General features: G+C 29.1%; 2 pseudogenes; both read right to left on the bottom strand.

Annotated features, from left to right (window-relative positions):
• Positions 1-2,524: 2,524 nt before the first annotated feature.
• Positions 2,525-3,809, bottom strand: LOC112692772 (annotated as a pseudogene).
• A 3,874-nt stretch (positions 3,810-7,683) lies between these two features.
• LOC112692771 lies at positions 7,684-8,935 on the bottom strand (annotated as a pseudogene).
• Between the last annotated feature and the right edge of the window lie 1,706 nt (positions 8,936-10,641).

Below are 10,641 nucleotides of genomic sequence, written 5' to 3'. Positions count from 1 at the left end.
CTAATATACAATCGAGTAATACATTTTTTATTATTCATATAAATTAGAATTTTGGTCATGTATAATATTAAACATTATAAATTATTATCTTGGTTAATATTAATAATCTCCAAGAACCAAATGATCATAATTTCAGAAGTACGTTAAAATAATTCAATATAATTAAAGGTTAGATTTAAAATTACACTATCAGTAAGACTAAAAAGTCTAGAAAAACAATTTTTTTTAAAGTGTCATAGCAGTCATACAGAAAGAACGCACTATCAATATCGATTCAGAAAAAAAAAACAAGTAGTAATATATTCTAATTAAAATAAATTAAATTAATAATTTAAAAGAACTATATGTATTAGTTAGTACTATAAAATACGACTATAATTATGAGGTAATAAAAGTGAATCCCACTATCATAATTCAAAATTAAATTTTAATATATATATATATATATATAATACTTGCAAGTTGATTATGCATGTTGCACGTGGCTTTAAATTAACATCTTAAGTACATTTACAAAGATAATCACAGTGCATAGTTTAATATTTCTCCTTCCTCAAAAAAATCTACTATTTTCAGTAATAAACTAATCTAATCTAATATATTAAATTATTTAATCGTTTGGTGTTTCGATAATCATAAGAAAATTAAATTCAATATGAAATCATAATTTTTATAAATAATTTTAGATTCTGAGTGCAATGAGAAACGTATTGGTTTTACCATGATTGGTTTTTTGGTGTTTGTATATACGATTTCTATCAGGAATGTTCCGATTATCAATAAATAAAAAATGAAAGATAAAAAATAGGTTTTATATATTTGGTACGATATTTAACCTTTGGTGAGTTATTCTACGAATTTCCAAACAATTTCCTTAATAATTTCGAAAAACTGAGGAAAAATTATAACGATGGAAATATTTATGGCATACCTTAAATAAGTTAGAACATTAAAAGCTCAACTTACTTTATTAAGGAATTTGATTCTTCTAATATATCAAAAAATTAAAACATTTTAGAAATATTAACTAATCCAACCAACTTTTTCGCTCAGAATCATTTTTTTTGAGAGCAGTGGTAATTTGGTTTTAAGTTAAAAGAACCAATATAGAAATACCATTCACCTTTGTATTACCTCCGACCATGAAGTCTCTTTTGGACCCTTTTTTAGTATGATTTATAATTATTATAAACACCTATTTAATCTCATTTTCTTTTTTGGAAAATAAACATGAAATATTTTACGAATAATAATGTCTGTGCATCTTAATATTAATTGGCCCCTATATCATAATTATGAGATAACTATATATACATGAATAAATATGATACTGTCAAGTATCATTATTAAGTAAAGAATCAATAACAAAAATAAAGAAAACTTTTGATCTTTTATTAAACATTTTGGTTGTAAATATCATTCAATGACTCTTTAAACCAAATATTATGCGTATAATATATAACTTACATATTATACCTATCTATGTACTATATATAGATTATGTATTTTGTATGATGATAAAATATCAATTAGCATAATGTACGTACAAAGACCTTGGCTAAAAATTTTAAATAAGTTTAAATAAATTTTGAATAATTTGAACCAATGATTATATCAAATTTTTATGTAGATTTATACTGTAGGACAAATAGCAAATAGGTACAGAGAGCCTAAGCAACTACAGCCTTTAAAACTTTTGACTTTAAAAAAACCCCAAAAAAGTAAATGTTATCCATCATAATAAAAAAAGTTGAAGCTGAAATAACGTTAAAATATTATTAAACCTTATTAGAATTTTATAGTTTTTCGTTTTAGTTAACAATGAAAACATCAATACGTAAAACTGTGTGCAGAAGCAAACATGAAATATGTAATACTTTTATTCGGTTTAATAAAATATTTTTATTTTTTTTTTTATATTTAGCTTTTAGTATAACTATTACAGCTCAACAATTATTTAGAACAATATAACAGATAACAAAACAATATTAAAATACAAGCAAAGGGTTAAAAACAAAAAATGTCTTAAGGGTAATCATATAGAGAAACCAGCCTCCAAAATAAAATTAATAATTATATTAACAACTATTTCCGAGTTGGGGTTGAGGATAGAAGGGAGATTGAGAGGAACATTGATGGATATAAGAGAATTAAATAAAATAACGCGTTTCACGTGCAGAGAAGGACAGTCGAAAAGGAGATGAGGGAGATCGCAAACACTTTTGTGGGAATGTAGAGTACAAAATGGGGGATCATTTAATCCTAATTTATATGCGTGAGCAGGTAGTAAAGTGTGGCCAGAACGTAGGCGATTGAATTGTATGATACTTGATCTTGATAAATTGAGGTTGTGAAACCATGTTTTGTTGAGAACATTTGGTACGATGTTATTGTATCTGGTAGCAAACTCATTTGGGAGGTTTGACCAGTATATATGCCAAAGGTTAAATAAACGACGCCGTAAAATTGGAATAAAATCAGTACGAGGAAGTTGGGTGAGAGAGGGACATATTAAATTGGACGTTTATTTCACCAGATTGTCGGCGAATTCGTTCCCGTGTAAACCGATATAACTTGGAATCCAAAGAAATTGGATGGTATAATTGTCTTGATGGAGTTTTAGGATGATAGATTTAATGATAAGGACTAGGGAAGACAGGTGGACGTCAAAAGGGTTAGATATTAGTGCCTGTAGACAAGACATTGAATCGGAAGCAATTAAGTATTTGTTAGCGGCAAGGTTTGAAATAAGAGATAAAGCTTCAATGATTGCATAGCACTCTGCAGTGAAAGATGAAGAAGAAGGAGGTAGATTGTTAGAGAAAGAAATATGTAGTTCAGGGATAAAAAAAGAATAACCGGCAGAAAGAGGTGAGACTGAGCCATCAGTATACACTACAATGAAATGATCAAAATTCATATTAAGAAACTTAGAAAAGATTTTATTGACCATAGGAGGAGACATTTTTTTAAGTTCCAGAGAAGATAGAGATAAAAATTGGTTATCTAGTCTAACGAGAGGAGAGAATAGAAGAGATTCAAAAGATTGTTCATAAAGAGGTAGCTTGGATGATTTACAAATATATTGGTGAAAATTAGACAAAGCACTATCTGAGATGGATAGAATAGGCATAGACTTAAGTACATAACGACAAGAAAGAAAAAGAGAATTAAACATGTCGAAAATAAGATGATTAGAGTAAGCTATAGATTTAAGGAGGAATTTACTCGCTAACCATTGGCATCTATTGTTAAAAGGTGCACAGTTAGCTTCGACCTCAATGACAGGACAAGGAGTGGATTTGACAAATCCCATAATGTTCCTCAAACAGGAAATTTGAAGTTTGTTTATTTTTTTCCAATTCGAGAAGGAAGCAGAACCGAAAAAGAAACAACCATAGTCTAGTTTGGATCGAATGTGTGGTAAATTGTTAATAGGCAAGAGGGGTGAGAGCCCCACCAGGTATTAGACACTACTCTGAGGAAGTTGGACCATCGAGAAATAGTTGCTGAGAGTGAGGTTATTTGTGGTTTCCAGCGTAGTTTTGCATCTAGAATGATACCCAAATAGGTGAAATTAGGAACAAAAGAGATGGCATTGTTATCGTAATAGACGTTAGGAGGATCTCTGTATCTACATCGAGTGAAAATAACTGAGTTACATTTCTCTGGAGCAACTTCAAAAGATACTCTGTCCAAAATGATTTTTAGATCTTTAAGGGCTGAGTTAAGATGTTCAACAGCAACACTAAGAGAATTGTTAGAAGTAAAAATGACCATATCATCAGCATAAATGAGACATTGGTGCCCGAGAGACGTTAGATAATTTTCGACAATGCTCATATATATATATTGAAAAGTAAAGGGCTAAGACAACTGCCCTGCGGCAGACCTGTGAAAGTAGAACGAATATTATATGAGCCAAAGGGAGAGAAGAAGAAGAGATTTCTACGATTAAAGAGAGAGAACAATATGTTGCAGAATTTGACAGGAGCCTGCAAAGAAAGGAGATGTGAGATAAGAGTGGAGATATTGACAGAGTCAAAGGCGCCACGGATATCAACGAATGTAGCAACAAAGAATTGCTTATTGTTAAAAGAGTGATAAATATGACCTATGAACGTTGCGAGGCATTCCGTGTTTCCCAGACATTTCCTGAATGCAAATATATTAGTTGATAAAATAGAGTTAGATTCGAGCAACCAATCAAGCCTTGATTTAAGCATATGTTCGAATATTTTGCAGAGAGAAGAAGAGATCGCTATTAGTCGGAAGGAAGTATTAGAGTTTTGTTTAGGTATAGGTATGATTTTATAGGAATTCCACGACGAGGGGGATTTGTTGATTATTAAGTATGTTGTTCATTATAGAGAGGAGAGAATCTAAAGCGTTTTTTGGAAGGTGTTTAAGCATTAGTGGAGAAATATTATCGAGATCAGACGCTATTGACTTACGAGAAGAAATAGCTAGTTTAATATAAAATATTTAATGAGTAATTGTATTAGTAAATATTCTATTCAATACTACTAGAAAGTTTTATAAATTTACAGAAATCATTTTAAATTGATTTATATATGACATTATGATTGAAAAACCAAATTGCACTGCTAAGACTAGAAGGGTTTGGTTATTTTCATATCAATAATTCGGTGTGGATGTTAAAAATTTCAAATGTTAATAAATAACGCTACTCTATTGTTTTTAATGTAAAAATAGAAAAAATAGAAATTAAAAATTTACTAACAAATGATACTTGTCAATTCTTGTGTGATTGTAAAGACAGGGTAATTAGTAAAAAACGACAGAATTCGAAAGATAAATAATCAATTCACAAATGAAAATACTAAATGTATACGAAAATACTTACAATACATATAAGCTAAACACGTAAGTTCATGCATTAGCATGTTTTTTATTATTGGAGCCTTGGACCTCCACTAAGTGTTGTGGTTTTTTTGCATCCTAGTATAGAACACAATCGGTTGCAGTCATGACAGTCACTGTCAAAGAACTGTCATGGTGTACTCGTAAATCAGCTTTTCTTAAACTTTTTTTATCAGTGGAACCCTTTTTGATATCCACATTTATCGCGGAGCCTCTACTTTTTTTTTGTTAAATTTTTAGCTTTTTAGTTTTTTTTTTAGGGTTATTTATAAATTAATTATAATTAATTAGACTAAATATAAATTTAGACTATTCCATATAGTTTATACATTATTATTTAATATACAAACATTTTTTTTCTATAATGCAAACATTTTTTCACCATTACTAATCTTTAGTTGGAAATTTTAAAGTAATTTTCTTAAAAATTTTTAAAAATTACTTAAGCTTCGCGGAACTCCAAGGTTCTGCGGAACACAGGTTAAGAAACGCTGTGTTTAGACTAGGGTGACCAGACGTCCCGTTTAAAACGGAAATGTCCCTTTTTTGATCATCATGACCCGTTGTCCCGACAAACTTCGAATGGGATGCTTTTTATCCCGTTTTAATCCCGTCATTATCAAATCATTTATTTTATAAGTTATTAATGCTTGTAAATAAAATATCTATGTATAAAAAATATAAAACAGTTTTACTCCTATATTTAAAATCTGAAACCAAAGTTAGAAATAACAGATAAAAGTTGTGGAACGAGCGTCAAGTCCCGATTCCGACGAACTATAAGATTACCGATTTAATAATTTAATAATAATTAAAAGAAAATATTTTATTATTTAGGTTATTTTACTAAAAAAGGAGTAAAGTAAAATGGAAATAATTTTTTATGATATGACAGAGATTTGGACTTTAACTCTTGAGATTTGTGTGCACATGTGTGAATGTATGATGTATGGATGAGGTTTTTTATTTGAGGGGGAAGTAACAGCTGTTCTGTTTTTTTTATTTTCTTAATATGGTCACCCTAGTTTAGACCGTAGATGATAAATGTGTACACTTAGTCTTCAACTTTACGTCCATACAGTAATAGAAGCTTTACTCGAAATTTCAAACGATCTTAATCAAAAAGACGTTAGTTATTTTAATTAAATCTAAAAAACATAATGAATCAATGTGTACACTTTAAGTGGCATTTGATGCAATTTTTCGGAATGATATTTTAGAAAGCTTTGATTTAACAAGCCATATTTTTCAAGACCTGAAAATAGTTCTTCAAACTGATGTAAATGCCCTTAATTTTCTTTTGTCATTTTTTCGAAAAAATACGAAATAAATATGAAGAGTACGAAGAAAAAGCAAAAGAAATGTCAGAATTAAAATATTATATGCAAATTCGTTATAGGAAAAAAAATGTAAAGCTCAGTTCATTAAATACTAGTAATAATCAAGCAGTCTCAATTCAGTTAAAAGAAAAATTTAGATAAGAAACTTTTATTTCAGCAATTGATCAACTGGTAGTATCATTAACCCAAAGAATAGCTGCTTACGAAACAATTTGTCAACGTTTTGATTTTTTAAATAAATTTAAAAAACTAGAAACTTCTGAGTTACAATCTGCTGCAAATTAACTTGTTAACATTTAACCCAATTATTTAGAATCTGCACTTGGTAATGAATTGATACAGTTCAGTTTGTTTATCAAAATAAATATAGAAACGCGTTAAGATAATGAGCAATTGGAAATGTTTTTATATGGTATTATTGAGAAAAATAATTAGCAGTGTATATTTCCTAATTTAGAAATAGTGCTGCGTATATATTTAGTTTTAATGGTGTCCAACTGTAGCAGGGAACGATAATTTTCAAAAATGAAATTTATAAGAAACCGACCACGAACGCCAATGACACAAAATCGACTATCAGTCTTTGCGCTGTTAAATTGATTTACTACGATTATTGGATTTTTCATAAGTTGTTGAAAAATTTGCGGCGACAAAATCTCGCTAAGATATCATATGATACCAATTATTATTTAAGGTCTGTATTTATATTCAGTGGTGCCATTGGGGGGGAGCATGGTGTGCACTCGCAAATCCTGAATTTTTTTCATCTTCAATTATTGGCTATTGTCTTAGGCGTCACTGATACATGGCCTAGTCGCATTGGCCTTCAGTTAGCAGTATATGCGCCCCGGCTAATCAGTAATCACTGCTAATCAAAAATGTTGGCCTGGTGTTGGGAAAAAATTGGCCTCTTTAATTGCTTGCACAACCTTAAAAAAAAACTAAAATGGCGCCCCTGTTTATATTATAATGACAATTGACAGTATCTATTATAATATAATAAATGTAATTTACTACCTTTATTGTTTCATCACAACAAATCATTGCTTTTTCCTAACCATAATTCTGGTTATTTGGAATTTTGGTTATAAATATGTGTAATCGAAGAAAAAAAATCTACTTGATAAGAACTGATATCGGTGATAACTGATAATATTGAAATATTGAATAATATTAATTTAAATAATTATTAAGATTAAATGTATAAGTTACAACGAACTATAAAAATTATTATTTAATACAGTAAGTTGCTCAAACCTAATAAATTTAAAATGGGTAACGATAGTAAAGGTCGGGCGACGACAAAACAAATGTTTTGCCTTAATGAGTTTTTGAAACAAGACTTACAATTACTAAGTGGTAAATTTAGCTCCACATTTACTTTTAAAATAGCTCAAAAACGTTGGGAATTAATCTTTAGTTTTTTCATGACTACGAGATCCTATTAGTTTTTCTTACACTACACATTAGGTACTATTGTATTGTAAACTTGTCTAAATCGCATTTTCAATACTCCGTTGCATCTTTCAATTACACTACGAGTTGCCATTTACATTTTATTGTAGAAATGTTCTTCTTCAGTGATTGGTTCAGCAATAGGAGTCAGTAACCAAGGTCTCAGTGCATACCCCGAATCTCCTAATTATTGTTCAAATTTAAAGAAAATTATGTTATATTTCAATTGTACAATTATTGAATGGTAGCCTTTACGGTTAACATAAATGTATTCTGGATACGCATTTGAGGGATCTTTGTTTGGTGGCACTATAGCCACGTGAGTGCAATCTATGCAACCTATGCATCCTTGAAAACCCGTTTTCTCATAAAATCTAAAATTGTATAAATTATGTACATTATTCCAGAAGAAATTCCACAATAATGTTACAAAATATTGTGTGTTAAAATAAATATAAATTTATTATTATACACATACTATATAATATTAGTATCAACAAAATGTGAACATCGAATAGATAGGTACATACTCATTTCGAACTGTTCGTAATTTTGTTAAATTACTTGGAAAATGTACCCATTTACTAAAAATACTTTCATCATTTAATGCAGTAGTCACTTGTTCCAAACATCTAGATACTGAACTTTGTGATACAAAAGAAAATCTACTATTACCAACTGGAGTTTGGTAACTTCCAGTGGCATAAAAATTTAAGGATACCAAAACCTAAAAAATAAATATTAGACATAAACTTGGTAACAATTTTTTTTAGATTAGGTACTGGTTAAATATAATTGCATAAATAAGTATTAAGTTTTTAATTTTTTAATTTAGAAGACCACATTGGTATCTATAAGAAATATAATTTTGAGTACCTACTTAAAATAATACTTTACTATAATATACAATTATTTTCACTATGGAATAAATTTAAAATTTCATATGCTCAAGTATTTAAAAATTTTAATTTATATGATACAAAATATTATATTTATATCAAAAGGTAAAAAAAAAATTGTTCAACTGTGATATATTATGTAGATGGTTAAGAACTCAATTAAATAACTTACTTTGATGTCACATCTAAGTCAGATGATCTATTTTGTAATAAAATCAGTGGACTTAATTCTACAATTAAGTCCTTAACTAATTATTTAGAAAGCCTATAATTTTTTATGAAGGCCGAGTTTGAAAGGTTAAAAGCATCAGAAACAAACATTTCTCTTCTTGGTCTTGGCTGTGGTTGAAAATTCATTTAATTTTGTACATTTTCAATAACAAACAAATTTTCTATGTCATTAAAATTAGCCGTTTTATAGATCTATAATAAATTGTAATTTTGTAATTGTACTACATATGTAATGGAAAAAAAATAACGAAACTTGATTCGTAGCAATATAATATAATAAAGATGAGATGTGATTAAAAAAAATGGTTCATACGGATTTCACTTATGTCGTATTATACTCGTATACGACAACTGAATGGTGAGTGGTTAGACCCACAATTTTAGAAGGCGCATGACTTTTCATACGCTCATCAATCGTGCGAAATTCTAGAATAGGGATTATCGAATCTCATTCGACAACGTCTAATTGTCGTATACGACTTATATATAATTCCGTTCAAGAATCAACCCCCAGAGCCCCTACATTCCTAAACCCAGCCCTGCCTACCGGTATCGTTTTCAGTAATAGACATAAATTAAAAATACACATGTTATTTCCAGTTTTCTTTTCATGAAAATAAAGTAAAATAAAGATTTTCTATTCTTATTTATTTGTATCAGATAGCTCATGGTATAACAATTTAAATTGCATTTCATTATTAATTTTAACCCCGGTTTTTGAGTTGAAATCGGTTTTAAATTTTCTCCAGGTTTTGTTTTCGGGTGAAAACTGAGTTCATATATTTGCCGGGTTTCGGTTTTCGGTTCGTAACTGATTTCATATTTTTCCCGGATACCTCGGATTTCAAAACTGAGTTGTAACCTGTTTTGATTCCCTGGTTCTTTGTGTTTAGTTTTTATCAAAATATTCACGTTACGCGGTGGCGAAACCGGGAAAAAATCTAAAGGGGCAAAATAATTTATTAACCCTGATCAAAATCCTAAGCCCCCTGTTTTAAATATATTTGTAATACATATAGATGGGAGCTCGGTAAATTTACCTGGTAAATTTTACCAATATTTTTTTTACCCGGTAAATATTTTTTACCGTTCTATCCGTTAAATCGAGTGATCATTTATTTTTAATGTTTTCATGTGCACATTAACATTTAGCGAAATTTGATTTTTGCAGCTAATTTTACATGTATTCAAAAAGCTAAAAACATCAAATGTTCCCCCAAATTTCCAGTAAAAACCAGATAAGGATCATTCATAAAATGTTTAGAAAGTCTTAAAAAAAATAAAAGCACACTACAGAATTTGGCAGTTTCTGATCATATAAATGTTAGTAAATTGAAAAAATATTTAAATTTATTATAAAAATATACTGTCCATATTTATTATTATAATAGATTATTAGGTATTATATTATTATTTACGATAGAAAAGTTAGATAAAACAGTGAAACGCAAGACTAGATATACCAATATTGGAACTATGTTAGACATTTTTATCACTCTTGTTCGTCCAATAATTAATTGGATTACAATTCTTGAGAGTTATACGCCAAGACTTTCTTTAGTACCAGAGGATTTGAATGAAATCAAACAACATTTTATAACTCCTATTCCAATTTCCCCATTACCTACTTGAAGTGGAAGGAATAATGCTGCTAAAAAAGATTGATGAACATTATAACATGGCTATACATCCAATCCATTTGCATATTTTATTCATCATACTACTCATACATATACATATTTAAATATAATACTTGAGCTTAAGTGTGGACAAATGTCCAGTGGTAGTATGAGTAGCCGAATTATAAATGTGTTATTATGGTCATAATAAAT

Source organism: Sipha flava, unplaced genomic scaffold, assembly GCF_003268045.1.
Source record: "Sipha flava isolate LNK unplaced genomic scaffold, YSA_version1 76_pilon_pilon, whole genome shotgun sequence".
Lineage (NCBI taxonomy): Eukaryota > Metazoa > Arthropoda > Insecta > Hemiptera > Aphididae > Sipha > Sipha flava.
This window is presented reverse-complemented; position numbering and strand designations above follow the sequence as displayed.